This window comes from Protopterus annectens, chromosome 6.part0 (genome assembly GCF_019279795.1).
Source record: "Protopterus annectens isolate FY-2018-M chromosome 6.part0, PAN1.0, whole genome shotgun sequence".
NCBI lineage: Eukaryota > Metazoa > Chordata > Ceratodontiformes > Protopteridae > Protopterus > Protopterus annectens.
In genome coordinates, this window is record NC_056737.1 from 229,679,400 (window position 1) to 229,707,005 (window position 27,606).

Genomic DNA, 27,606 nt, shown 5'->3' on the forward strand with positions numbered 1-27,606 from the left:
ACCCTAGCTAGAAGAGATAGAAATTAGCCCAAAATGGCCAATAAACTACTCATTTCTGGGCTGAAACCACTCCTCCAGGGACAGGCTGCTCAAAGCTCCCTCTCACACAGTGAACAGAGAAACTTCCTTCTATCCAAGTAAGGTATGGGCAAACACAGAAACTTGTAACACAGCTCTGAATTCAGCACTAACATGAAAACTGGACTATACTAACTTAGTAATGTGGGAAAACAAGTATTTTTTTTTGGGGGGGGTTATGTTTGTTTTTTTTTCCAGAAAATAAACCAGATACGATAAAAAAACATTTTAAATGCACAGAAATGGCTGTCACTCGAGTGTGTAGCCTACAACAGTTAAACAGGTAATTTAAACACAAAAATGACTGTTAAAGTGCAGGCAGTAAAATAAGTACAATATGTAGCTGAAACAAGCTTTTTAAATCACAGAAACTCTAGAAAATTGGCGTTTTAGGCAGAATAAGCTAAAGCCAATGTGAGGGGAGAGAGAATGTGTTCTAGTTGCCCAACATGAAAAAATGAGAGAGAGCTGCTAAATGCAGTCTGACTGTGGGAAAACTACAGCTGGAGTCAAAAATATGTGCTGCAAACCAAAGGATGTCTGGAATTAGGACAGAAAAGGGATCATGTTCTGAGATGAGGCCCACTTGACAAAATGTTTCAGCTTTTCATGATGAACTATTCTTTCTGAGAGGCTGTTAAGGTCCTGATCACTTCACAAGAGAGGGATGCATCACCGGCCATTACTGGAACTGAAGGAAAAAAGTTATGTACTCCCCATAACATTCCATCTGTATTGTCCATTTTCATTCTCCTTCATCATCATGTGGGACATGTGGGTTTGGATCAGACTAGGCCACTTCTTTACCGTCTGTGGTTACTGCAAACTCTCAAGCTCCTCCCTTGGCCATATGGGTCGACTCTTTCTGAGAGGCTAAGGTCCTGATCACCTCAGAAGAGAGGGGATGCATCACTGGCCATTACTGGAACTGAAGAAAAAAAAGTTATGTACTCCCCATAACATTCCATCTGTATTGTCCATTTTCATTCTTCTTCTTCAACATGTGGGACATGTGGGTTCGGATCAGACCACTTCTTTACAGCTTGTAGTTACTGCAAACTCTCAAGCTCCTCCCTTGTCCATGATGTTGTAGCCCCCTTACACACCTCAGATCTTGTTTGCTGCTTTTGTATTGCTAAATAATGTAAACAATAATGATTGTATAAGAAACCACTATCTGGAGCTCAAAATGAAGAACTTTGGTTCTTTCAGTTTCCTCTCATTCTTCCAGAAGTCATAAACAAGAAAGGTAGGGGGGTGGAATTTAAAGAAGAATGAAAATGGACAACACAGATGGAACGTTGTGGTGAGTACATAACTTCCTTATCTCATGTCAATTTTCATTCATTCCTCAACATTTGGGACACAGTCACTAGCTATCTGAATCCCAGATGGACTCTAACAAAGGATATTCCTGAGTACTGTTGAGCCAAAGGCTGCTCTTCCCTAGAGACCAGATCAACTTTGTAATGAGCAATAAAGATATCAGACCTAGCACAAGTGGCTGCAGCACAATCATCATCCATGGAATATCTGGATAGAAATATGTAAGAATTCCAAAACGTACTTGACACACCATGGCTGAAATAATAAAATATCTTTAATAAAAATAATATTCCAAAAAATAAGCACAGTAGAGACAAGCAGGGTAGACAACGCTCTCAATAGTGGTTTAATTCCTTTAATATGTACTCATCCACACATAAAATGATAGTATAAAAAGCAAGACTAAACGCTTTAACTTGATCACTGCGTTTTTCATCCCTAGATAAAAAGGACTTCATCAGATCACATTTTCAATACCAATACAGTTTAAATACTCAACTCAATGACCTATCAATTAAACTAATCTAAGTTTAAAGCCATAAAACCTCTATTATCAGTTCCAAACATTCACATATTGTTGATCAGTTGAGAAATGTCTATAAAAATACCCATAAAAATGCTGCATAAAACAAACATACAAAAAAGATGAACATATATAGAAAATATAAAAAATTGTATCCATAAATATTTACAAATCATGTTAGGAGGCTCTGTATTGATCTTGTCCCTATCAGAAAGAGCAGTACATAAAAAGAAACACATTCTTCTTTTCCATTTTGTTTTATTTCTTCCCCTATTCTTGCTAAGATTTACCATAAATACTTTGAAATATATATATACACTATACTCTTACCCCCGGCTTCTGCAAGCCTTGCACGGCATGCAGGATTAGTGCAGGAGCCCCAGCAGGCAATATGTCTGCCGTGCGATCCAGGAATAGCCTGTAGGGGCGTGCACGAGTGCTTCTGCACTAGTCCTGCACAGACTCAGCCCCTGTATGCAAATTACCCCATTTGCAGGAGAAATCCATGCAAATGAGGTGAATTTGTGATCCAGGAAGCTGGAAACCGGCCGTGCAGGACTAGTGTAATCTACAGAAATGTACTCTGCCAGTAACGGAGTACATTTCTGCAAAATCCAAAACAGAGCCGTGACAGCTCCAAATAAAGGGTGCATATCATTTAGGAAGTATACCAATGGCAAAGTATAAGGCCAATGGCATTGAAAACAGCTGAAAAAATAAAAAAATAACTTTTATTTTTTTTAGCCAATCTCGGCTGTTTAAGCATAGGGCTGCGGCACACAAACGGGATTGGGCTAACAAAAAAAAAATCCTAAAATAAGCATTCTAACCAAAATCACTTTTCTGCCATTACAGTCAATAGCAGGCAGAAGACAACATGGCCAGTGAACAGTGGTTGCTAAGGGGGAAGTTCAGTGTGAGACATGTAACTATGCATTAGCAGGCAATCCTATGCAAATGAGGGGAATGATAGTGAATCCCAGATTTCTTCTGCATGCTAGTCAGTTCCCAACAGTGTAAGAGCAGGAATAGCTTGGTGCATGCCTAGGAGTTAGCTGATATCATGGGGGGTGTCACGCATACTGTAAGCGGCTTGGAGCCCTATGGCTAAAGTTGCTTCTAGCTTAGTACAGCTAGGCAAGGATTTGTGTCTGAGGCTGCCTAGCACTCTTTAAATTGCCTAAGTGGGTGTGTGAGCTGCACACCGGGTTTTAAAGGAAAAAAAAAAAACAGGAAATAGCAGCTCTGTGCACATTTGAGCACTGTGTTTTGCGCTGTGCACCCCCGGACTTAAACAGGAAGGCAATGGGAAGGGAAAACAGCAGTAGGAAGGTGATCTAGGAGAACTAGCATAACTGGCAGGTGAAATGTATCAGAATCAGCATATTACACAGGCAGCAGACCAGCCCAGCCCAGAACACTACTATAAACTATTCAAACACCTTCCCCTCTGGTTTTTCCCATACTCTACACCACTGGTGTATACAAGCAGGGAAATTTTAACAGCCAGAACAACAAAATGATAGGGGCTGCAATAGCTATCATACAACAACTTGTGGAAGAGGCTGAGGGTGGTGAGGATGTGAATGCTGTCGACCAACCCACAGTGAGGAGATGGAGAAGACCTGGGTCTGTAACCTACCAAGGGTTACATGAGCTGGAGATAGTGGAGTGCTATAGGGTAGACAGGGACCTCCTACAGCAAATTGTTGAACTGTGCTGGACATGCCTGACACACAGAACTAACAGAGGGAAACCCATCCCAGTGGATAACAAGGTTTGTGTAGGCCTAAGAATACTAGCTACAGGTACCTTCCAAAGGCCAACTGGGGATATGATGGGGATCTCACAGGCATCAGCATCCAAGGTTCTCCACCAGTTCCTGTATGCCATGTGAGCAGATGTCGGTGAGCACGTATATTTCCCCAACACCCATGAGGTGTTGACCAGCAATATGCAACTGTTCCACCAAATAGCAGAATACCCCGAGGTAGTGGGCGCTATAGACTGCACGCACATATGCAACAAAGTACCACCCGGTGAGCGGGGTAGGGTCTACATAAACCACAAGGGCTTCCCCTCCATCAACTGCCAGGTCATGTGCGATGCCTAGGGCATAATAATGAATGTGTGTGCTGGCTGCCCTGGAAGCTATCACGATTCCCACATCTGGCATCTGATGCAGCTGTACCATAGATTTGCCACTGGGGACATCTCTTATGGTCACCTAGTGGGGGATGCTGGATACGCACTGGAGTCATGGCTGATGACACCCATCAGAAATCCACACTCACCCGAACAAGAACTCCATAATGAGGCACACGCACAGACCAGAATTATAATAGCGCATGTGTTTGGGATGCTCAAGTCACAGTTCCGGTGCCTGGACACATCCAGTGGAGCTTTGCATTACTCACCAGCTACATGTACCCAAATTGTCATCATATGTGCCATGCTATGCAATATGATCTTGCAGAAACAGCTGCAGCAGGAACAGCACGGGGCAGGCCTACATAGCCCCCCACCATTGCCAAGGCCTGCACAGGCACAGAGTGACTCGGAGGAGGAACAACCTGAGCCTGTCCCAGTAGGCAGAAGGAGGTGTGCCCAGTATGCCCTGGCCTTGGCAAAGAGGCAACGCATAGCACATGCACTGACACAGGAGGGTCCCAGGGAATAACACCTCTCTCTGACTCTCACATACAGTAAAAGGGATGACAAACATGACACTACCTGTGCTCAACCATGTTTAGAGAGTGTACTATGTGTATCCGACATAGGCAGCCCTGCAGAACCACCCTCAATACTGGGACACCCACAAGGTAAGTCACTCAACCTACCAATTGTCAAATGGAGTAGAATGTGTTGTTACCTATATATATGGTATGGATGTGAGCATGCAAGGGAATCGGGTGGCTGAATGGTATGCCAGCATTTAGTAGATACCTATAGTGGCACCATGAGATCTTTAACAAATACTGGTGTCACCATAGTAGCCAGTACTACACAGGGCGACAAAACCCACTGCAGGAAATGTGCTGGGCCACATGTGTGTCCATATAACTCACACATGCCAGTCAGGGAGGTTCACATACCCAACAACAGTCTCAGCCAGCAGGACAGGTGTAGACAAATACAAACAAAGGCTGTGCTTTGGCCGCTGAATGATACCTATGGGTAACCCCCCCCCCAGGCCTACACAGGCAGACTACAGCAGTTCAGGCAGTGGGATGTTAGTTCTAAAGGGTAGGAAGTCAGAAACTAATATGTAGGTCAATCAAAGCTAAGACCTGTAATACACTGACATGCCTCTAGCCAGCATGATAGGTTAGAATACAGAATGAAATGGAGAACCTGACATACCAGTACAGTCATAGCAAATGTGTACAAGTGTCAGGTGTGTCCCCCATCCTACGTAGAAATGTAAAAACAGTCAGGTGTGCCCCCCACAATCCTGTGTAGAAATGTAGTAACAGTCAGGTATGCCCCCCAATCCTGTGTAGAAATGTAGAAACAGTCAGGTGTGCCTCCCCCAATACTGTGAAGAAATGTAGTAACAGTCAGGTGTGCCCCCCCTCACAATCCTGTATAGAAATGTAGTAACAGTCAGGTGTGCCCCCCCAAATGCTGTGTAGAAATGTAGAAACAGTCAGGTGTGCCCTGCCAATCCTGTGAAGAAATGTAGAAATAGTCAGGTGTGCCCTCCCAATCCTGTGAAGAAATGTAGAAACAGTCAGGTCTGTCCCCTCACAATCCTATGTAGAAATGTAGGAACAGTCAGGTGTGCCCCTTCCCCAACCCAGCATAGAAATGTAGTAACAGTCAGGTGTGCCCCTCCCACAATCCTGTGTAGGAATGTAGAAACAGTCAGGTGTGGTCCCCCCAACCCTTAGAAATGTAGTAACAGTCCGGTGTGCCCCCCAAACCTATTTAGAAATGTAGTAATGGTCTGGTGTGCCCCCTCCCAATCCAATCTACACACGTCGTAACAGTCAGGTGTGCCCCCCCCATAACCCTATGTAGAAATGTAGTAACATGTATGTGTAGGTATAATAACAGTGGAGCACAGATGCACAGAAGTGGCCAAAGTAGCAGGATAGGTTGTAGCATCTGCACAATATGCAGGTATGTGTGTTAGGTTGGTGTGTGTTTCATATTGTGTGAGAGTGGTCGGTATGTATGCATGTTGAGGTAAGTCCTTGTGGCCATTGCCCACTACTGCTGATGGCATGGACAAGTCCTCACAACTGCAGTGCCAAACACAGTACCCACCAGTATAACACAAGCTAGCAGTAAGCCATTGTAAATGTATGGTGGTAATATGTGTCACCATCTGAAAGACTGACATGGCATGGCTGTTGGGCTAGATATACAAGCAATACACAGGGGAAAGTACCCCAGACATACAGTATATATTGTGTCACTGTGAATGGACACACCCTTGGAATAGTACATACATGTATGCATCACATTAACTGGTCCTGTAGTAGGGAATACTGATGTTGCCTGCCCAAACACTCACAGATCACAAAGGAGGTAGGACTGATGCATTGGGAAACAACTGATGTAACTGCACATGCAAGCATAATTGGAATGCCCAATGCATATCTGTGTGTCAGATGCAAGTAGTGTCCATAGCACACATGCACCCAGTTCACGCAAACACCACCCACAGGTACCTCTCTGGTTGTATCCCTGCTGTGGGCAATGGGTACAATATGACCCCACCTGTATATGGCAATAGCAAAAGAATGCAGCATGCAGTGCAGGTGTACCATGCAGGTGTGTCGCTAGCTGTAGGTAGCACCCTGCCAGCATCCACACCACCTGATCGAGACTGATAGAAGGTATTGCCATGAACACCTAGCACACCTACCCTGTCACCCCAGGGGAATATACTGTATGGCGGTCTGAGACTGTAGGACTTACAGAATGCAATGGCCTGCCACATCTGGCCCGCATCAACACCTAATGGCCCACAGGCTTCTGCCAAGGCCCTGTGTCTCACACATACTGCCAATACATGTTATGTCATGGACACCCAAATAACACAACACACTCCACATAAGCCCTATACAAGGCCATGTGGACAAACCGCAGTGACATGTCCACCATGTCCCACTGCATGAACTATGGACCAACACCAACACACAGCTGTGATGGTGTGATAACCATAGGGAAAATATCAGAGAATGTATACATGATGTAAAGAAGAGGATAGAATAACAGAGGGCGGTGGAAGCGTGGGCAGCATGAAATGTGCAAGGTCCGACACAAAGCTGTATGCACACACTATCCCTGGCTGTAAACACATAAATGGGTGGCTACATACCTGCCTGTACACCACAATAGGGGTAATGTCCTGACTCATGGACTCTGCCTCTGGGTAAACGGTGCGAATCTGTACAGCTGTGAGGTATTGCCACAGCAATATAAGACCATACTGTCATGTTGATGGATGTGCAAGTATGGGATCCTCTGCCAGCACTGTACCAAGGTGCTGAACCAGATACACAGATCCAGCAGCTCCCCCTCCAGGATGGCATAACCTACCATGAATATGTAGGCGTCTGCCCACAATAACGCACACAGCTGCAGTCACCCTTGTCCCCCAAGACATCACTGGGAGCAGGAATGTCCACCTGACAGTACATGTGGACAGAAAACATCACAGTGTATAACAGTACACATGTCTGCATATCTCTGTTAACAGCAGTAACATGTAGCTGAAGCAGCACAGACACAGTCACCTACAGTACACACTATCCCCTGCACACTTTGTTCCCATATTGCCAAATGATCGACGGATACCCTGCAAAAATAGTTTGCTACCTGTAGGTGTACAACACAAAGGTCTGCACTGAAATACAAACTACCTGGAATCAATCCACACATTCAATACAGAAGGGCATACTGGGCATGCTCAAACACTTATAATGAAGCCCATGTCTGCAAACAACAGTGAACCAGACATGCCTGGCAGTTGCAAATGTTAGTGCAGACACTCCTCAGTATGCACCACTCATGCTTTGCACACACAGTGGATAGGAATACAGACATATATCCAAGGACAAGACACTATAATAAGCCAAAAGTAGACGTACTTAAATGTGTGGAAGAGAGTGACTGTGACAAGGAGCCATCCATTATGAGGCCTGTCCCACCCAGCACACAGCCAAATGGCTACAACCACATGAGGTTCAGATGTCACTCACTGTAGATACTAGCCAGCGGTATCTGTCAGCATTACAGACTATGTGGTGCAAGTGCTAGCTGTGCAACATGACTGTACAAGGAAGTAGTCATCTTGCAGCTGTATACACATACCTGTGGAATATAACCCTGAGTGTGCCCGCATGTGGTGTGTCAACCTCTAGATGAATGGGTTATGGCCCATGCACACACACTGCCCTCCACATAGCCTTACTATGACAAGCCTGCTGAGATCATACACTTTGAAATACACCTTTGGGAAAGTTGCAGCCCAGTAATCCCCATGGCACATCCTAAAATTGCATACTGCTGTGATGTGATAAACTTGTTAGGTAGGAGTTCTAATCCCAGACATGGCAACTGTGTGTGTGTGTGTGTGTGTGTGTGTGTGTGTGTGTGTGTGTGTGTGTGTGTGTGTGTGTGTGTGTGTGTGTGTGTGTGTGTGTGTGTGTCTGTCTGTGTAGAGAGCAATGCTTTTTAAGCTAGTCACACTCCCTGCAATTCAAATGCCTTACTTTGGCAAGGCTGCTGATGTTATCCACCTTGAAATACACCTTTGGGAAAGTTGGAGCCCAGTAATCTCCGTGGCATGTCCTATAACTGAGTACTGCTGTAGTGTGATAAACTAGTTAAGTAGGAGTTCTAATCCCAGACATGGCAACTGTGTGTGTGTGTGTGTGTGTGTGTGTGTGTGTGTGTGTGTGTGTGTGTGTGTGTGTGTGTGTGTGTGTGTCTCTGTCTGTGTAGAGAGCAATGTTTTTTAGGATAATCACACTCCCTACAATTCAAATACCCTACATTGGCAAGGCTGCTGATGTCATCCACCTTAAAATACACCTTTGGGAAAGTTGTAGCCCAGTAATCTCTGTGGCACATCCCATAACTGTGTACTGCTGTAGTGTGATAAACTAGTTAGGTAGGAGTTCTAATCCCAGACATGGCTAGTGTGTGTGTGTGTGTGTCTGTCTGTGTAGCGAGCAATCCTTTTTAGGCTAGTCACACGCAGTACAATTCAAATGCCATACTTTGGCAAGGCTGCTGATGTCATTCACTGTGAAATACACCTTTCGGAAAGCTGCAGCCCCAGTAATCTCCATGGCATGTCCTATAACTGTGCACTGCTGCAGTGTGATAAAATAGTTAGGTAGGAGTTGTAATCCCAGACTTGGCAACTGTGTGTGTTGCTGTCTGTGTAGAGAGCAATGCTTTTTAGGCTAGTCACACTCATGACACTTAAAATGCCCTACTCTGGCAAGGCTGCTGATGTCATTCACTGTGAAATACACCTTTGGGGAAGGAGTACTCCAGTAATCCCTGTGGTGCATCCTATAACAGCTTCATGCTGTAGTGTGATATAGAACTCTGGTAGGGGTTCTATTCCCACACATAGCAGTTGTGGATGTTTTATGTGTGTTTCTATGTCTGTGTAGTGAGCAATGCATGTTAGGCTAGTCACACTCACTACAATTCAAATGCCCTACTTTAGCAATCCTGCTGATGTCATTCACTGTGAAATACACCTTTGAGGAAGGAGTACTCCAGTTATCCCCATGGTGTGTCCTATAACTGCTTCATGCTGTAGTGTGATATAGAACTCTGGTAGGGGGTTATATCCCCACACATGGCAGTTGTGGATGTTTTTGTGTGTGTTTCAATGTCTGTTTAGGGAGCAATGCATTTTAGGCTAGTCACACTCACTACAATTCAAATGCCCCACTTTGGCAATCCTGCTGTCATTCACTGTAAAATACACCTTTGGGGAAGGGGTACTCCAGTAATCTCCATGGCGCATCCTATAACTGTGTAGTGCTGTACTGTAATAAACTAGTTAGGTAGGAGTTCTAATCCCAAACATGACAGGTGTGGCTGTGTTTGTAATTCGTATCCTGTATGGAGGTGGTTGTGAGTGTGTAACAATTGGACTCAACGTGGAGTGGGTTTTGCAAATTTCTTATACGGTGACCCTAGTATATATCACAATGTCCACTGTACAGGGATAACAGATGTGAAATAGCCATGAGGCTGGGGTGCAAATCCATACCCCTACATGTGACATCAAAGCCAGGCAAACAAAGTGAGCAACCCTAGTATTACCCAGAGAACACTCTCAACCTATGTCTCATACACACACACACACACACACACACACACACACACACACACACACACACACACACACACACACACACACTTGTCTAGGCAACAGCTGCTATGTTGGTAGTATCCTGCATATTGCCCACTGATAGTAACCATGGCATGATTGCAGTAGGCTATAGTGGGCATGGCACCCTGTCCATCAGTCCAATAGGCACATACATGCTGACAGTGCACCTTCCCTATGTTCCCCACTGGACACCTGCAGCACCTGTGGTGCCATCAAATGTGACCCACAAATGACATACCATGCCCTGTATGGACAGATGCTACTGACACCATGGAATACCGGTATCATGCGATCAATGTAGGTGCTGGGTCAATCTGCCATCCATTAACAGTTCCCACCACATGAGGCCAGGACTGGCACATCTGATGATAATCTGTGTATACAACATGGGCCAGACACCCCAGGTACAGTACCACATGCCACTGTACATGCATCTGGGAGGTGTGCACATCTCAGACACTGTCCATGTCATGGACTAAGGAACACATACATGGCAAGCATTGCACAGCATTGGCTACACGCAATAGTCACCCAGGTGACTGGATGGTGCATACAATACCCACCTGTGTTGTCAAATCCAGACACTACACTCCTGAGCCACAATGCAGACCATTGTCATGTGGCCTGATGCCAAGGTATACCCATCACCTAGCCTTGTATAGCTGTCTGGCACAGTTGACCACTACACACCCATGAAGCAATGCACCCATGCATGTCAGTACTAACACCCTGTGTCTGTGTTGTATGATGCGTATGACCACATTCACACTCACTACAACCCCCATTGGCATACTGAAGCATGCTGTCTGATGTCAGACACCTCCACATACCTTTTGCCCATATAACCTCTGTATGACCCCTGTGGTGCATGTGATACCTGCACAGTAATGTGTTGTGGCAATCTCACTAGTGATGAGTTGTATTCCTGACCCTGCCAAGTGTGTCAATGTGTGTGCGTCCCTGTGAGAGTGTGGTTGTGTTGATGCTGGCACCTGTTCATGCAGACAGGCACGTGTACTACACCTACCGTATAGCTACCATATCCCTGTTGCCGATGTCACTCACCATCACATATACGTTTTGAGGGCTCCTCAACATGTAACTTATTTGGCACATCCACTAACTGCATAGACATGTGATAGCACTATATAGTCATCAGGGGTTTGATACCCTGTACTAGTAGGTGTGTGACACAAACATGCTTATGTTTTACTCTCCCACCCCTCCCTGACATTTCTTTGCCTCTGTCTGCCTCTCTCACTCCCTCTCTGGTGGATGTGGAGACTTACACCTGCTTTGCTTAGGCAGCAGCATGTGTATTTTAAGTGATGCTCATGATCATCTCATGGCCTCTGCATGAATTGCAGCCCTCCTCTATCTGACTGCATGTGGAACAGCTGTGGTAATATTCCCATAGCCAATTGCATGGAAACACACTCCAATATCTAGGAACATCATGTTGGTGTTGGGTTTACATTCACTGTGAGCAGGAACTCGATCTGTTGTTTGGCAAACAGCATCTCAGATGGATTACGGATCTACCTCTAACAACATACACTGTGGAAACAGGGCAACACACAGGAGGGGGATGTGCCTGACCTGACTACAGACTGTAAGTGCTGTTATACTGCATTTGGAGTAATGTAGGTTTAACAGGATGTGTTTGGATATGGCTGTCCTACATATTTTAATACATGCCATGTCAGTGCTATGTTTATGAGGAAACCCCCCATCTGTAGGGTCATCTGCAGACTGGGCAGTGTGTGGTGCCTTTTGTTTCATGTGTTACCCACAGAGCACCTATCTGTGAACTACAGAAGGTAGTGTGAGGATTGCAATCTGTAGATGGTGACAGCCGTGAGAGTTACTGACTTCATATCCCTCATAAGACATATGTTGCAACAAATCCTGTTACAACAGTAAATGTATGAGGTTATCACAGCAACATGTCAATATTGGCCCTGCGTGTGTGCCTCCAGCCACAACTCTGTCAACCTTTGTATATATGTCATGCAGTAAGAGGTGTATATGTGCTGTACACCATAATTAGTGTCATCATATCTGATAACAAGCCAGTGAGATATCAGACTGCTATACATGTTATGTATTGCAGGGGTTATATTTTATGACATAACCTGGACATTCTGTGGTTGTGTGTATAATACTGAGGTCTGTGTACTTATGGTGATTGTCAGCACTGTGTCTATTGTTAATATATACCTTGGCCTGTGTACAGACTGTGGTAGATGTCATTGTTCTTGGTCCTGTTCTATCTGATGTTACATGCTGCTCCACTGTATGTTACTATTGGCTTACATGTTTGTAGGGCCATACACACACATGTTCCATACCACAGACAGGCATCGGACCACACTGTGTAGCGGCCCAGTATATGTAGGATTAGTGTGTGAGTGGCACATATGAGGATGGTGTTGAACAGTCCATATACTGTAATATTACTCTAGCTTACCATATGTAGCTGTGGCTGTGTTCACATTGGTTGTGGTTATGCACTTTCACACAGGTGTATCATACTCTGTGCTGTGACATGCCTGTAGAGCCTGCTATACATGCTGGTGCATGTGCATTCCCCCATAGGAAATGTAGGCCAGTGTTAAGCCAGTCTGCCTGTAGCCTGCACGGTGCTTTGTTACATGCCTAGCAGCTTAGTGTACTTACCCAGTGAGATGTCATGTCCAGATACTTGCTGGATGTATTGCTGCTGGGCCACCATAACAGTCATGTATGTCAGACAGAGCAGTGGGATGCTGTACAGATGTATGTCAATATCTAGTGGGTAGTATGTGGCCATGGCACCTCTGTACCAGCGGTTATGTGTTGGGACAGACAGGGGTGTGTGAATGCATAACCTATGGGGGCAAATGTATACCAGTAGTTACATGTTACACCAATCTACAGGGCTGTTAACATCCACATTGTCAGGCTTGGTCCACATGTCTTGCACTAAGGGGTTCTGTGTATACCTTTGGACTGTCCAGAGTGTGTCAGACTGTCCACATATATTGGCCAATATCTGTGCTATAGTCCACAGGAGCATTATGTGATGGCAGTGGTACTATACTATGATGTCCTTAGGATGTCTGTCAGTAACCAATGGCGCACATGCTATAAGCAGATGTGATCTCCCACATACACCATGTCTGTGAAGGCAATCCCTATTACAGTAGCAATAGTCTACAAATATACCTGCTATACATACCTGACATCCCCTTGCACTACGAAGTTGGGACTATAGGAGCTGAGGTAGAGCTACACTCCATGTTCAGGACATATGGTGAAAATATATGTATATATAATTATCCAGATATCTATATAGATATATACACATATACATATTGGCATACATAGATGGATATGTATATGTACATAGATATATATATATATAAACACTCAGATATATACACATGCAGAGCAATATATGTCTACACATATACAGAGAGAGATGCATATGCACATATATGTATGGATATCTACATATATATATTGACAGCAGTAGGTATATCAGAATAGCTATATATGCACATATAGTTCTAGATATCTACATATATACCAACATAACTAGGCATATCTGTACACATAGGATCTGCATACATATATAGCTATATATACATATATCTATATATCTATATATATATATATACACACACACACACACACACACACACACACACACACACACACACACACACAAAGAGATGTACACATGGCCATATATATGTAGCACTATACAGATGAGTACACAGACATATGTATGAGTATACATGTAGACATATATAGACCTATTATATGTATATAACCATATTCCTGTCATGTGTAAACCTCATGGTTGTGTATACCCTCCCAGATGTATCTCACCATATGTGTACATTATGATACAACAACATATGTGATGCAACAGTCATATTAATAACAAGGACTACACAAATAGGAAATAAAGACAATTGTTCAGTACTACACAATATGTGTATTGACAGCTATACTCGCAAAACAATAGCTGTCCTCACAGTGGTCATGGCATAGTGGTTAAGTGTTGTGACTGTAGTGTAGTATACAGGGTCCTGGGTTCAAGCCCTGCAAGGGCTGTTCATTTTGTTGCTGGGCAGAACAAGGACTGTCAGATACAGAGTGGTTAAGGCAATTTTGAGCAGCTTTAAGCAGGTTTGCATGAAGCTAAGTGTTGCTAAGCTATGGGTAAACGTATGGGTGCTTACACAGTGTAAGCATCGCTTACCAGTGCACAAATCAGCTCAGCTGTTATATTGCAGCAACTTGCTAAGGCTAAGCATGGATTAGCCCTGGAAACCAGGTCACACCACCAGTCTGATAACATAGCAGGGTACTCATATCTGTAAAAAGTGTATGTAATGTCATGTAAAATGCATGTGCCTACGTGTTGTCATTACAGTAGCAAGGGGTGTGTGTCTTGTGTGGGACGCAGACATATACGTGGCCTGTACAGCACTGTTATCCATGTGAATGTGTTACATACAGGGGTATTAGGCCAGGGTACATGCTGTCATACTGGCATGTAGTGTATCATGGCAGTACTACTGTTGACAGTGCTCACCCAGGCAAGGGCAGAGTGCTAACTGTCGTACTGACAACAGGCACACCTGCAGGGATAGCTGGACACTGAGGCCTCCCTGTTGTATCCCTGGTGTGTGGGCTGTGTCACAGTATATACCCCTTTCTGGGTAATGATCCAACATATGGAATGTAACTGCTGACTACCGTCTGTACATCACATGCTAGTGAGGGCTTCTGACATGTAGTAATGGCATACATATTTTTGTCAAATGTCTATCTGTCAACACACTCATCCTACTGCATAGCTACTTGCCAAGCTGACTGTCAGTCCCTGTACAGATGTGCAGATGGCAGGTATCCAACTGGGATATGTACAGGCAACCTAAGCTTGATTGACACTGACATGTCTGGCCAGCTGTATAAGACCTGGCACATATAGGAGTTGTCACCGTGTATGCACCACATGCCACGGGTACCACCACTACACTACCTCAGTCAACAGAACATGCTTGGAAACAGGTCTCCATCACAAACACTAACCACGTGTTGTAATGCATGGTGCATACATGTCAACTTGATCACCTCAGTGGCCATGTGCAGGAGACACCTGGAGGATTGGCTGATGCATGTCATTCTCACCCTGAGGGTCACCACAGTAGTGACTGTTGATAGATTGCCTGCTGCCACCTGGCAGGTGGCAGGATACCACTGTGCACACAACCCCTACACAACCCATCTCTCCTTGGACAATAGCCAGGTACACGGCTATGACCACCTGCAGCGATGCATCCCTGTAGTGACACATGTGTATCTGTGCATGACTGAGTATAGCAGTGTCTGTGTGTTAGCACACCTGTACTAGGGAATTCCATAAGGGCCTTCACAACCAATGCAACACCCATTGCCATAGTCAGTTGTAGCTGCTGCTGTATGGGACAATACATGTACCCTGTTAAGCCCCTCCCCATACCGGCTACACGAGCCTTGCAGTACCAGCACTACAGTGTTTTACAAATGGTTTGATAGGCATGGGATACCCACTGGGTTCTGGCATGTGTGTATAGTCATGCATGTCTGTATATCTGTAGGGTACAGCATTCCGAGGCCACATACTCCTATGACAATATCCACTGCCACACAGTAGAACGGACAGTGTTGTTGCTGCCCCATAGGTGAGGCATGACAATGCAACACCCTACTACACGTGTGGCATGTGCATTAGATCCATATCCCTGTAGTACCACTGTTAGGGTATGCTATGGGTTGTATTACAGTCATGGCCAATGTGTGATGTTGGGTATGGCAAAGTGCCATCATGGGTTTCAGGGAGTACAATATTCACTGGGGGATGTGGGTGCTGTGTACACTGTCATTACACAAAGGTACACCCAGTATATGTCACATGTACCACTTTATGGTTACCACTGTCACCATCAACCATACAGGTAACCGATACCACAATCCAGGCTAGTTATGCATGTGCTGTGTGTAGCCTACCTGTAACACACTGGACATGGTAAAGTTAGTTAGTGTCAAAAGGCCTTGGTATCTCAGATGTGGGTCTGCCTGTTATGTCTGTTAATGTGTATATGAAGTTATGTCACACTACGTATTGTCCATATACGCACATTACATCCCCCAGTAGCATACAGTACATGTCTGGGGATGTTCTGCATGTAACATGTAACCTGGGACACACCTCACCCTAAACGCTGTGTGGTGTGTGCAATTTCAGCCACACACACCAGTATCACTACATAGCTAGGTAGGGGTCTAGTCCCAGTTTTGCCAAGTAACAGTGTGCATGTATGTGGATGGATGTACATCAGGTTGCAGGGTATACATGCCTCAGCGGGTCACCTGTCCATGTGGCACACGCAATAACCATTTCAGTAACCTGTGACATGTGTTCAACTGTACCCCAGATATGTCACAGCCATGGTGTGACCACAGTGCCATCCCCCATTGTACAATATGACTGCAGACCATCCTCATGCTGACAAATGTACACCTACAACACAAATGGATAACATTATAGGGACCACAACCAACCAATGGTACTAACAGCTATAATGCATCATTACTGGATGGCTACACTACCTGCCATATATGCATTACACTTTACTCCTTACAGCATGTTACACTGCAATACCATGGGACTGCAATACCATGGTACACTGCAGTACAGTCACTGTGTGCATCAGAACCATATTAGCCTGTCCCTGCATTGATGGTATGGATGACAGGGATGTGGCACAGTTATCATCATTTGCACAGGGTGTGATTTTAGTTTTCCAGAGGCTGAGGGTGGGCCATACATTTGACACCATGTGTGTGGGTGAGGGGTGTACTGCATTGAGCTGGACAAGGTGCTGTGGTGTGTGTAGGAATGGGGTTGCCCTAGGTGTGTTTGTATAGTGTGTGGGTATGCATGCACACAGATCTGCCATGTGGCTGCCCTACACAGGTGTTTATGGACAGCTGCAGACTATACCTGGCAGGGTGTGCAGTTCACTGCCTCTGGCCATGGACATGTGGACTGTTCCTGCCAGGGGTTCCATGGGCACATCCAGGTACAGGCCTCAATGTGTTACTCTTACCTGCTCATGACAAATGTCCGCTTGTACTAGGCCCCTCCTGGGACTGGCCAGGACCACATGCATGTGGCCTGCTGTGGTGTGGTGTGGACAGCACCCCCCTGCACTGCATGCATATATACTTCACATAGTTGTTGTGGGAATGATGTCTGTTCTGGATATTTTGCTGGATGTAATTATATTTATTATTTGGCTTTCACTTCCACTTCCACTGTCACTCTCTCTCTCTCTCTCTCTCTCTCTCTCTGTCTCTCTCCAGTACATGGATTGAGCTGCTTTGAATAGATTGCAGCATAGCTTTTGTAGGTGATGCACATGATCAGGTGATGGCCTCTGCACCACTCAGTGTCCTCCACTTGCTACCTGCATGCAGCTTGCTGTGTAGTACTTCCAATTGCCACTGTCATTGCAACCACCTACTATAAATCCCTACATCATGTGGGCATGGTCCCTTTACCTTTCCTGTGTGATGGACATCCTTCCTGTGTTTGGGCATCTGTGTTACAGACAGCATGTAGCAATACCTCTTACAAGAGAACCTGCACACTCAGGCCAGCTACATATTTGTAAGAGGTTCTAGAACTACAGACAGAGTGTGAGTAGAGTTGTTGTATGCATTGTATAGCACTGGTGTTGCAGGGTTTGTAGAATGTAGTCTGTAGTTTGGAATGTAGTCTGTCTGCATAGCTCTCAACTGTGGGCCTATCCTCTTGATGGCCAGAGATGTGCCTATTATGTTTTGTCTGTCCACCACACAGGTCTTGTGTCAGAGATTTCACTGGCAGTGTGTGCGTTGAGTGCTATAAGTACATGGCTACATCCATCTCTGTTTCTAACATCATATTCCTGACTAAGGTTATGTTGCAGACTATCCTGTAACACCAGCGTCTTGCTTAGTGTATGACAACAGTTTTCCACATATGGGCCTGTGTTACAGGCTCTGTCTGCCACCTACATACTAGGCTTTGCACATATGACATGCTGTCAGAGGTTGTTCTGTAGTGGGCTGTCAGTATGTCATGCTGCCATTCCTGCCATCAGTCCACTGCTGTTGTGCCCCCCACACATACGGTGGGGTTGGGGCCATATATGTGTGGGCTTCACTTACACAATACATGTGTGCCCTTATGCACTCCAGAGGCCAGTGTATGTAACAGTGGTATATGGCCCTGTATTATTGAGTCTGGGGGGTGCACCATAACTAACCTAGGCTGTTACAACATGTGGGGGTATCAGGGGTAAGCTGTCTTAAGGTATCTGGATATACATTACCATACAATCTACCATGAGTAAATGCAGGCCTACTGCCTCCTGCCATACAGACTGTTCTGTTTGTCAGTGTGCTTGTGGTGGTGTCAGTTATGCCTTGTTATGTAACAGTTACATCCCATTGTGTCAGCTGAGGTCTTTACCCCCTAGGGGTTGTGTACAGAGTGTAGAAAGAGGCTGCTGAACTATACATTTGCATTACTTACTGTTGATTGTTTGGTATCCTGTGGCCCAGTCTGTCTTTACTATTGTACTACTTGAAGGCCTCTGCCTGGACAGCAACATCTGTAAACCTTTTCAGACTACTGTATTAGTATAACTGTTTCACAGTTGCATTACTTTGTTTATATGGATGTCAGTGTCTAAACAGCTATATGACATGGCATATACAACTGTAATAGTACACAAATAAACCTTCCCCATTTATGCAAACCTGTGTGTGGTGTTATACCCTTTGACCTCTCTGTGGGTATATGTTGCAGGCAACGATTGTCATTTGTATAGGTGGCTCATACAGTGTCCAGTTGTTAAGGTAGTAACTGTAGGCATAGTGGCTGTTCCATATTGTGTGCACCTTCTACATATGTATCTTACTATACATATCTCTGCATGTGTATGTGTAGTTACATATATATCTATGGATCTAGAACTTATGCACAAATGTGCAAAGTCCCGAATCCATAATCACCGAACATATACCGAAAAAGCGCTTTCGTTAATATATGTAAAAAAAAAAAAAAAAAGAAAGAAATCTATATTTATGTAGGGGGGCTTCGCCCCCCTGCACCCCCCACACACCCCCTACTTTAATATTCCATACCATAGTGCGGTCTCGCAAACAGGCATACTTACGTGAAAGTGCTTCTTCAATGAAAAGCACTTTCGCGCAAGTATGCCAAACCGAAATTAGTTTAGGTGATTTTGTCTTCGGGACCCCATATGTATATATATATATATATATATATATATATATATATATATATATATATATATATATATATATATATATATATATATATATATATATATTTATATGTATATATATATATATGTGTGTATATTTGTATCTGCACCTGATTGTTTCCACGTTGTACATTCCCTATGGGAGCCAGACTGTTCTGCATGATATGTTACTGATACCAGCCTGACATCATACAGGTGGGATGGAGTACTGTTAACATCTTGTGCCCATGTTGTGTCAGGTCCTGGTTATAGGATCTGCAACAGTTGGTAGTATATTGCAGGGCAGACGAGTTTGGCTGTGGGGGGGGGGATACCTATTCGTACAAGACGTATGTTGTTTGGGGCCTCTCAACTCCATTAACGGTGAATGTGGACATATATGTTTTTGTTATGTTCCCATTGTTATCTACAGATGTATGTCCATATATACCTATATATATATATATATATATATATATATATATATATATATATATATATATATATATATGTGTGTGTTCTTACATATATATAACTTGCTGTATATACAGACATATAGATACAGACATATATATCTATAGATGTATGCATTTGTATGTTGTTGTTGTTGTCTTTCGGCTTTTCCCGGTTAGGGGTCGCCACAGCAGAACTCCGGTCCGCTAATGATTGGCAGTAGATTTTCACGAATGCCGAGGTGCCAGCTCGACATTCAACCTTCAACGAAGGCACGCCCATTTATGCATTTGTCTTTTGAACACCCACCCAACTGCGGGGAGGACATGCAGACTCCACACAGAAGGCACTCCCCGCACTCCAGCATTTGTATGTATATATATATATATATATATATATATATATATATATATATATATATATATATATATATATATATATATGTGTGTGTGTGTGTGTGTGTGTGTGTGTGTGTGTGTGTGTGTGTGTGTGTGTGTGTGTGTGTGTGTGTGTGTGTGTGTGTGTATATATATATATATATATATATATATATATATATATATATATATATATATATATATATATATATATATTTATATTTATATAGTATATCTATATCTACATATATAGATATGTTTTATATATTTAGATATTAATATATATATATATACAGACACATACATCTACATGTTGGAATACATTCCCTGTACTGGCTGGATGATATGTTTATAACAACATCAGAGTTATGTATATCTGACATGGCTTAGTGGTAAATCACTTTGGCTATGGTGTGCAGGGTCCTGGGTTTGAGCCTTGCAGAGGCTGTTTATTTTGTTGCTGGGCAGAACAAGGGTCGCTGGATACAGAGTGATTAAGGCCCTTTTAAGCAGTTGTAAGCAGGTTTGCATGGGTTTGCGTGGAGTTAAGCACTGGTAACTTCTAGTTACAATTTCTTATACTCAGTTAGCTTCTAAATTGCTTAACCGGTGTAGGCATTGCTTTCTCCCATGTAAACAGGCTTAAACCCACTTACTGCTACTTAAAAGTACTTACTCCCACTTACCCCCATGCTAATTACTTTAAAAGAAAAGAAAAAAGGGTTGATAGGAAAGTGGTGAAAAAGAGGCACAAAGAGGGAAAGACAGTATGGAAAATAGCTAAGGATGTGCAGTAAGGGTGTGGGAAATGTCCATAGTTGCCCATTTCGTCTACAGCAACAGCTGTGCATATACACTGAATTTGGAGGTGGATTTAGACACTCAAACCCCTGGGAGAGGGGTGAGGACAACAATAATAAGTTGTGATGCCAATTAGACCAGATTATATGTGTCCAGTGGACATGTGTGCGAAATGGACAGCTATATATTGAGCGAGATTTCTTTTTTAAAACAGATTACCCTTTTTTTATTTTTTTTTTCAGGTGAGAGTGGGATGCTGGGGAGGGATAGTAGGTATATTTGGGGAGGTAGGTTGGGTAGGTTGACACAACAAACAAGACGCATACAGGGGTGGTATATGACACATGTGGGGGGTAAACACCTTGATGGGGAGGGGTGTTGGGATATCGGAAGCCCATGAGCCCCCTAGTGGAAACACTGGGACTGAGGTTCCCATCCATGGGCAGTCACCACTGCACCTTCACAGCTTCAAATGTGGCTATGCTGGGGACTGAGTCACAGAGCCAGGCTGATCCTCTAGTCATGACACATGGCTGTTGAGCTGGCATAGCAGATCACCAAACTGCTGGTTGAGCTCGCTACGCACTACGACCCGGACCTGGTAACTGGTGACAGGTCCCTCTCCGTGGCCACTCCCGGGGGGGTGAGCCCCATCCCCTGAGGTGGTTCCACCTGAAGGTGGTGCAGGACCAACGGACAAGGAGGTCTCGGGTTGGGCCCCAGACATGCTGGTGCCTGGTGCCACGACCAGCTGAGATGGGACAGGTGGGTCCGTTGGGACTAGCCTTCCCAAATGTGCTATAGTGTTTAGATTTTTATCATCATATGTGGGTTAGTAATAGTCAACACATTCCAGGGTTAGGTATAACAGCATGCATAGATATTCCCATTAACCCAGACATCAGATACGGAACAGTTACATAGCAAACAGAACACATGCATATATGGAATAAAAATAAAAAAGTCCCAACACAAACGTGGTTTCACCGATTTAGTAGCACAAAACACAAAGACCCAAATGACTGAGCTCTTTCACCATAAGAATGGCTTCATCAGAGTAACGTTGGTTGGTACAAAAAACATTTAAATATCCCATCCCCTACCTGCTGACCAATCCACATTGAATGACATCATCACAAAAATTAAAAAAAACAGTTGATTATACATGAAATATAAAAACATGATTAAACCAGAATACAAGATAAAAATGCACTTGTACAATATGCTTAAAGATAAAAAGTGTTGTGATGTTGATATACATTGTTAAATATATAAAAAATAAATTTTATTTAATCACATTTGCTTTAGCCTTAAGTGTAGGAAGAATAGCAATACTGTCATTGAGGCCAGGTGTTTCCGTAGCATTTAGCCTAAGTTGCCACATTGTCTCCAATTTTCCACCTTTAGTTTTAAGTCACCTCCTCTTTCACTACTTTTCACCTTGTCAATGACAAAGAAAATACACTTTTTAAAATTAGTACAACATGTACTATGCCTACAGAGTGCATTGTGAGCATCTTTATTTCTGATGGCCCTAACATGTTCAGTGATCCTTTCCTTAAGTCTTCGTACAGTTTTGCCCACATAAAAACTGGTGCAACTGATAGAGGTGGCAACATATACTAACATGTTAGTGTTACAGCTATACCTTCCCAGGCAGCTCAAAGAATGGCTATAACCAGGTATGTATACATATGGGCCATCATTGATGTACTTACATACCCTACAGGTCCCACATTTGTACATTCTAGATATAAAAGACTTGCAACTAGAATTCTCCATAATGTCCTTAACATTTCTCCCTCGACTCTAGACTATCCTAGGTCTCGGGCCAAAAATTTCCTTACTTGCATCCTTAAGACCAAAGTGCCATGCATAGTTGATGGCTGAAACAATATCTTGGGAGAGGTGATTGTATCTAAGGACCATTGTAGATGAACCATCAGACTGTTGTTGGGGTGGTTTTACTGGTAACCCAGCACGAAGTATAGGTTGGTAAAGGGTATCCTTCTTCTTTAAAACCTCATGTCTGACCATCAAAATTAATTTTAAGGGGTATCCCCTATCTAAAAACATCCCTACAAGTTGAAACAACTCACATTTAAATGTATTAGAGTTGCTCACCAATCTCAACAGTCTGACCATCTGCCCCTTAATAATTCCCTTCTTTTGGTGATAAGGGTGACAACTACTATAATGGAGCATGGAATTTGAAAAAGTTTCCTTCCTGTGGATACCACTTTCAAGAATTCCCCCATCAAAATTCAAATGAATGTCTAAATAATTTATCTCACACGCATGCCAAAAGTTGATGAACCTAAAAAAAGTAGTGGTGTTATTTAAAAATTCAAGGAACTCATTAGCCTCATGTTCAGTCCCTTTCCATAGAATCAGAATACTGTCCAAGAATCTGTTATATAACAGGATCTTGGACATAAATTGAGATGTGAAGATATAATTTACTTCCCAGTATAGAAGTACCAAGTTGGCAAACACAGGAGCACATCTGGCTCCCATGGCCACTCCTGCAATTTGTTGGTAAATTTCCCCTTCGAAGAGCAAACAATTATTCTTAAGGACCAATTCCATTAGATGAACCAGCAAGTTAATCCTGTTCTTATTGAAAGTTTTGCTGTTAACTAAGCTTTCTCTAAAGAAATCAAGGCCCTCCTCATGGGGTATGGTGGTAAACAAATTTATCACGTCTATGGTAAGAAACGTGAAGGCCTCAGATAAATCAACACCCCTAAGTCTTTCTAGGCAATGCCATGAGTCCATTAAAATATGTTCAGTTTCCCTCAAAACTATTTTGGTAAAATAATCCACAAAAGCTGCCAATGGCTCAGTTTTAGACCCCTTAGCAGCCACAATGGGTCTAAAAGGGGGGGTTAGAAATAGACTTGTGTGTCTTCAGTATGCCAAAAATTACCAGAATAACAGGATGTGGAACCAACAGATACTTGTGTTCTTCCTCATCTAACATGCCCTGAAATAGTGCGTCTAACAAAAATAAATCAATTTTCAAATAGGCCCTGTTATCCTCATTGATACTGGCCCTCATATAAGTAGACTGGTCATTTAAAATTTCAGACATCCTGAAGGCATACTCATACTGTGACATAATGACCATGCCCCCACCTTTGTTAGGTTTCATTATTGGCTAAACTAAATAGTATCTTTCTCTCATCAGTGGCCAAGTTATCTTGAACTATTTTGTTTTTGTTAGAATTCAAAATCCTTCTCATTTCAGCTTCACAGAGCCTCTCAAAAACTAATAGGTCTACTTTTGAAGGTGCTATGAATAAGCTACTTCTATGCAATGAAACTTTGTCCTTGCTTAAAGAATTACCATTAAAAATAATTTTAAATTAAGCTGTCTAGTGTACAATTTCAAATTGATCAACACATCAGCAATATCCAAGGAAAACTCAGGAACAAATGTTGTACCCTTGCTCAATAAACTGTGATGAACATTGTTAATATTCATTGCATTCATTTTTTGTTTTTTGCTTCGTTGGAAGACTTGGTGTTTTTGTGACATGCATATATGGGGCCACAGTGGTAATAACAGCATGCAGGTACATTGATGGCACCATGCCACCAATGTGGGGATAATTCAATATAGCACATACATGGAAACAAATATGAATATTTATCAATCAATAGGACATAATCAGAACATTGGAGTCATTACATACCGGTTGAGGCGGGTATGTAGTTTATTGTTGGAGATATGGTGGCGGGGGGGAGATGTCAATTAACAACTAGCATATTCCTGTCGTCCACATTAAGTTCCTAGTCAGTGCTGTTATCTGTACCGTACAAGTATTATTACACTACCCTATAGCCTTAGGGTGGACAGTGATATGGCTGTTGACATCGTTATACATGAACTGGTTTTACCTGCATTATACACCTCTTACCTGGTATACCTGTGGAGGGAATGTTTGTTAACACTGTTTCTACACATACTCCCAGATTCCGAGCTGATGTTGTGCACATAGCTATCCAACTCTTTCTGCACAGACTCTGGCCATGTCTTGACCACATAAAGGTGTACTGGGACATATCTAGACTATTTCCCTCTTCAACCTTTAGTGACTTGACATACACATATACATCTTTCCTACACAGTTATATTATGTAGCACAGTGTGGGTAACAGTGATCAGTGATACTTTATTATTCAGAGAAACTGCAACACTCACAATTCCCTATAATACCAGAGTAAACAGTACCAGTACAGGGTATAAAGGTTTTTATTTCTCAGCACAGTGTTCATATCCAACGTACCTGTGGGAACAATGTTTGTTAGCACTACCTGAATGTTGCCACACAAAGTTCCAGATTACACATTAGTATTATGCACATACATCTCACTCTGTTACTGTACACACTCTGGTCACAGCTTGACAACACAGGGGTGTAGATAGGACATACTTGGCTTTTTACTCTCCTAACAGTTTCGGGAGTTTCTACAGTGACAGGTTTGTTCTCATAGATGTTTGACAATCACTTGTATCCCCTGTTTGCTGGCTAAACATCTGGGATCATCCCACAGGCTTCCCAGGGGGACAGGGTGGCAGGCAGCTGATATGGCCCCATTTACTGGAAATTCTGGTCTTATCTGTACAGTTGTGGGTATGATTCTGTACGCAGCCTGCTTCCACTCCAAGGATTCAGACCATGGCTGTGTCTGCTACAACTTAAAGACTGTCCATCAGAGTTGTGTGTGCTATACAGCTATTGCTGTATATCTCCTATCTGCTTTCTGTCTTATAATTCTCCTGTGCTTTTGCATTCTGACCTTGTATTACAACACTCACTTATACAGATTTCCTAGACAGTTATATTTTGTAGGACAGTGTGGGTGACAGTGATGAGTAATACCTCATTATTCAGAGCAATTGCATCAGTCACAATGCCATAAAATACCAATGTAAACAGTACCAGTACAGGGTATCATTCTTGTATTTCTGGGCACAGAGTTGGTATCTGACAGACCTGTGGGAGAAATGTTTGTTAGCAATACCTGAATGTTGCCACACACAGTACCAGATTCCACATTACTATTATGCACATACATCTCACTCTGTTACTGTACACACTCTGGCCACAGCTTGACAACATGGGGGTGTAAATGGGACATATGTGGCTTCTTAATCTCATAAGGTTTTGGGGAGTTGCAAGTGTGCCAGCTTTGTTCTCATAGATGTGTGTCAATCAATTGTATTTCATGTTTGCTGCCTATACGTTTGGGATCATCCCACTGATTTCCCAGGGGGATAGGTTGACAGGCAACAGATATGGGCCACTTTACTGGACATTCTGGACATATCTGTACAATTGTGGGGTATGATTCTGTATGCAGACTACACCCACTGCCAGGATTCGAACCATGGCTGTGTGTGCTAAAAATACAACAGTTCACATCTCAGTTGCATGTGCTATTTTGTTGTCTGCCTTTTCCCTGTTTTCTATGTGTCTCTCAGTTCTACTAAATGGCCTCTGGGGATTACACCAGTCATATACAGGCATTCCTACACATTCTATTTATGGTGCACGGTGTGGGTAACAGTGCTTAATAAAAAAGTCTATAGGCTTTTCCCAGTTAGGGGTTGCCACAGCGGAACTCCAGTCCATTCATGATTGGCAGTGGCTTTTATGGTGCTGAGTTGCCAGCCTGACACCCAACCTTCAAAGAAGGCACACCCATTCACGCTCGCACCTACCTGCATGTCTTTAGCATCAGTCGACTGTGGGGAGGACATGCAGACTCCACACAGAAGGTGCTCCAGCCGAGAATCGAACGGGAGAACCTCTTGCTGTGAGGTGACAATGCTAACCGCTGCACCACTGCAGCCAACAGCACTATTACATGACTGCAAATCTACATTACCATATCATACCAGAATATACATATGCAGTTAAGCAGTTAGACCTTTATTGTCAGGCTATTACACTTTTATTTACATACATACTATAAGAGACTCTTCCTGCCACATTCTCCGGTGTATGCAGTACGTGCCTTAAACAATACAGGTTTTATACAGGCAATTAATTTACTAATACTTTTAGATTTATTTCCTATGACAGTACATTCAAGAGTATTACTGACCTGCCTTGCATCGCAACCTCTCCAGGCAACTTCCATGGGCCTCCTGGTTCATGGCCCACTCAATTGCAGCTGTGGAGGACATAAGAGGAATATTTAGCCATACCTATCCATGATATACATGAGCTGGCAATTATTACACACATAGTGGGATGATACTTACACACAGCTGGGACATCCCCTGCTGTTCTAGCCTCTTGG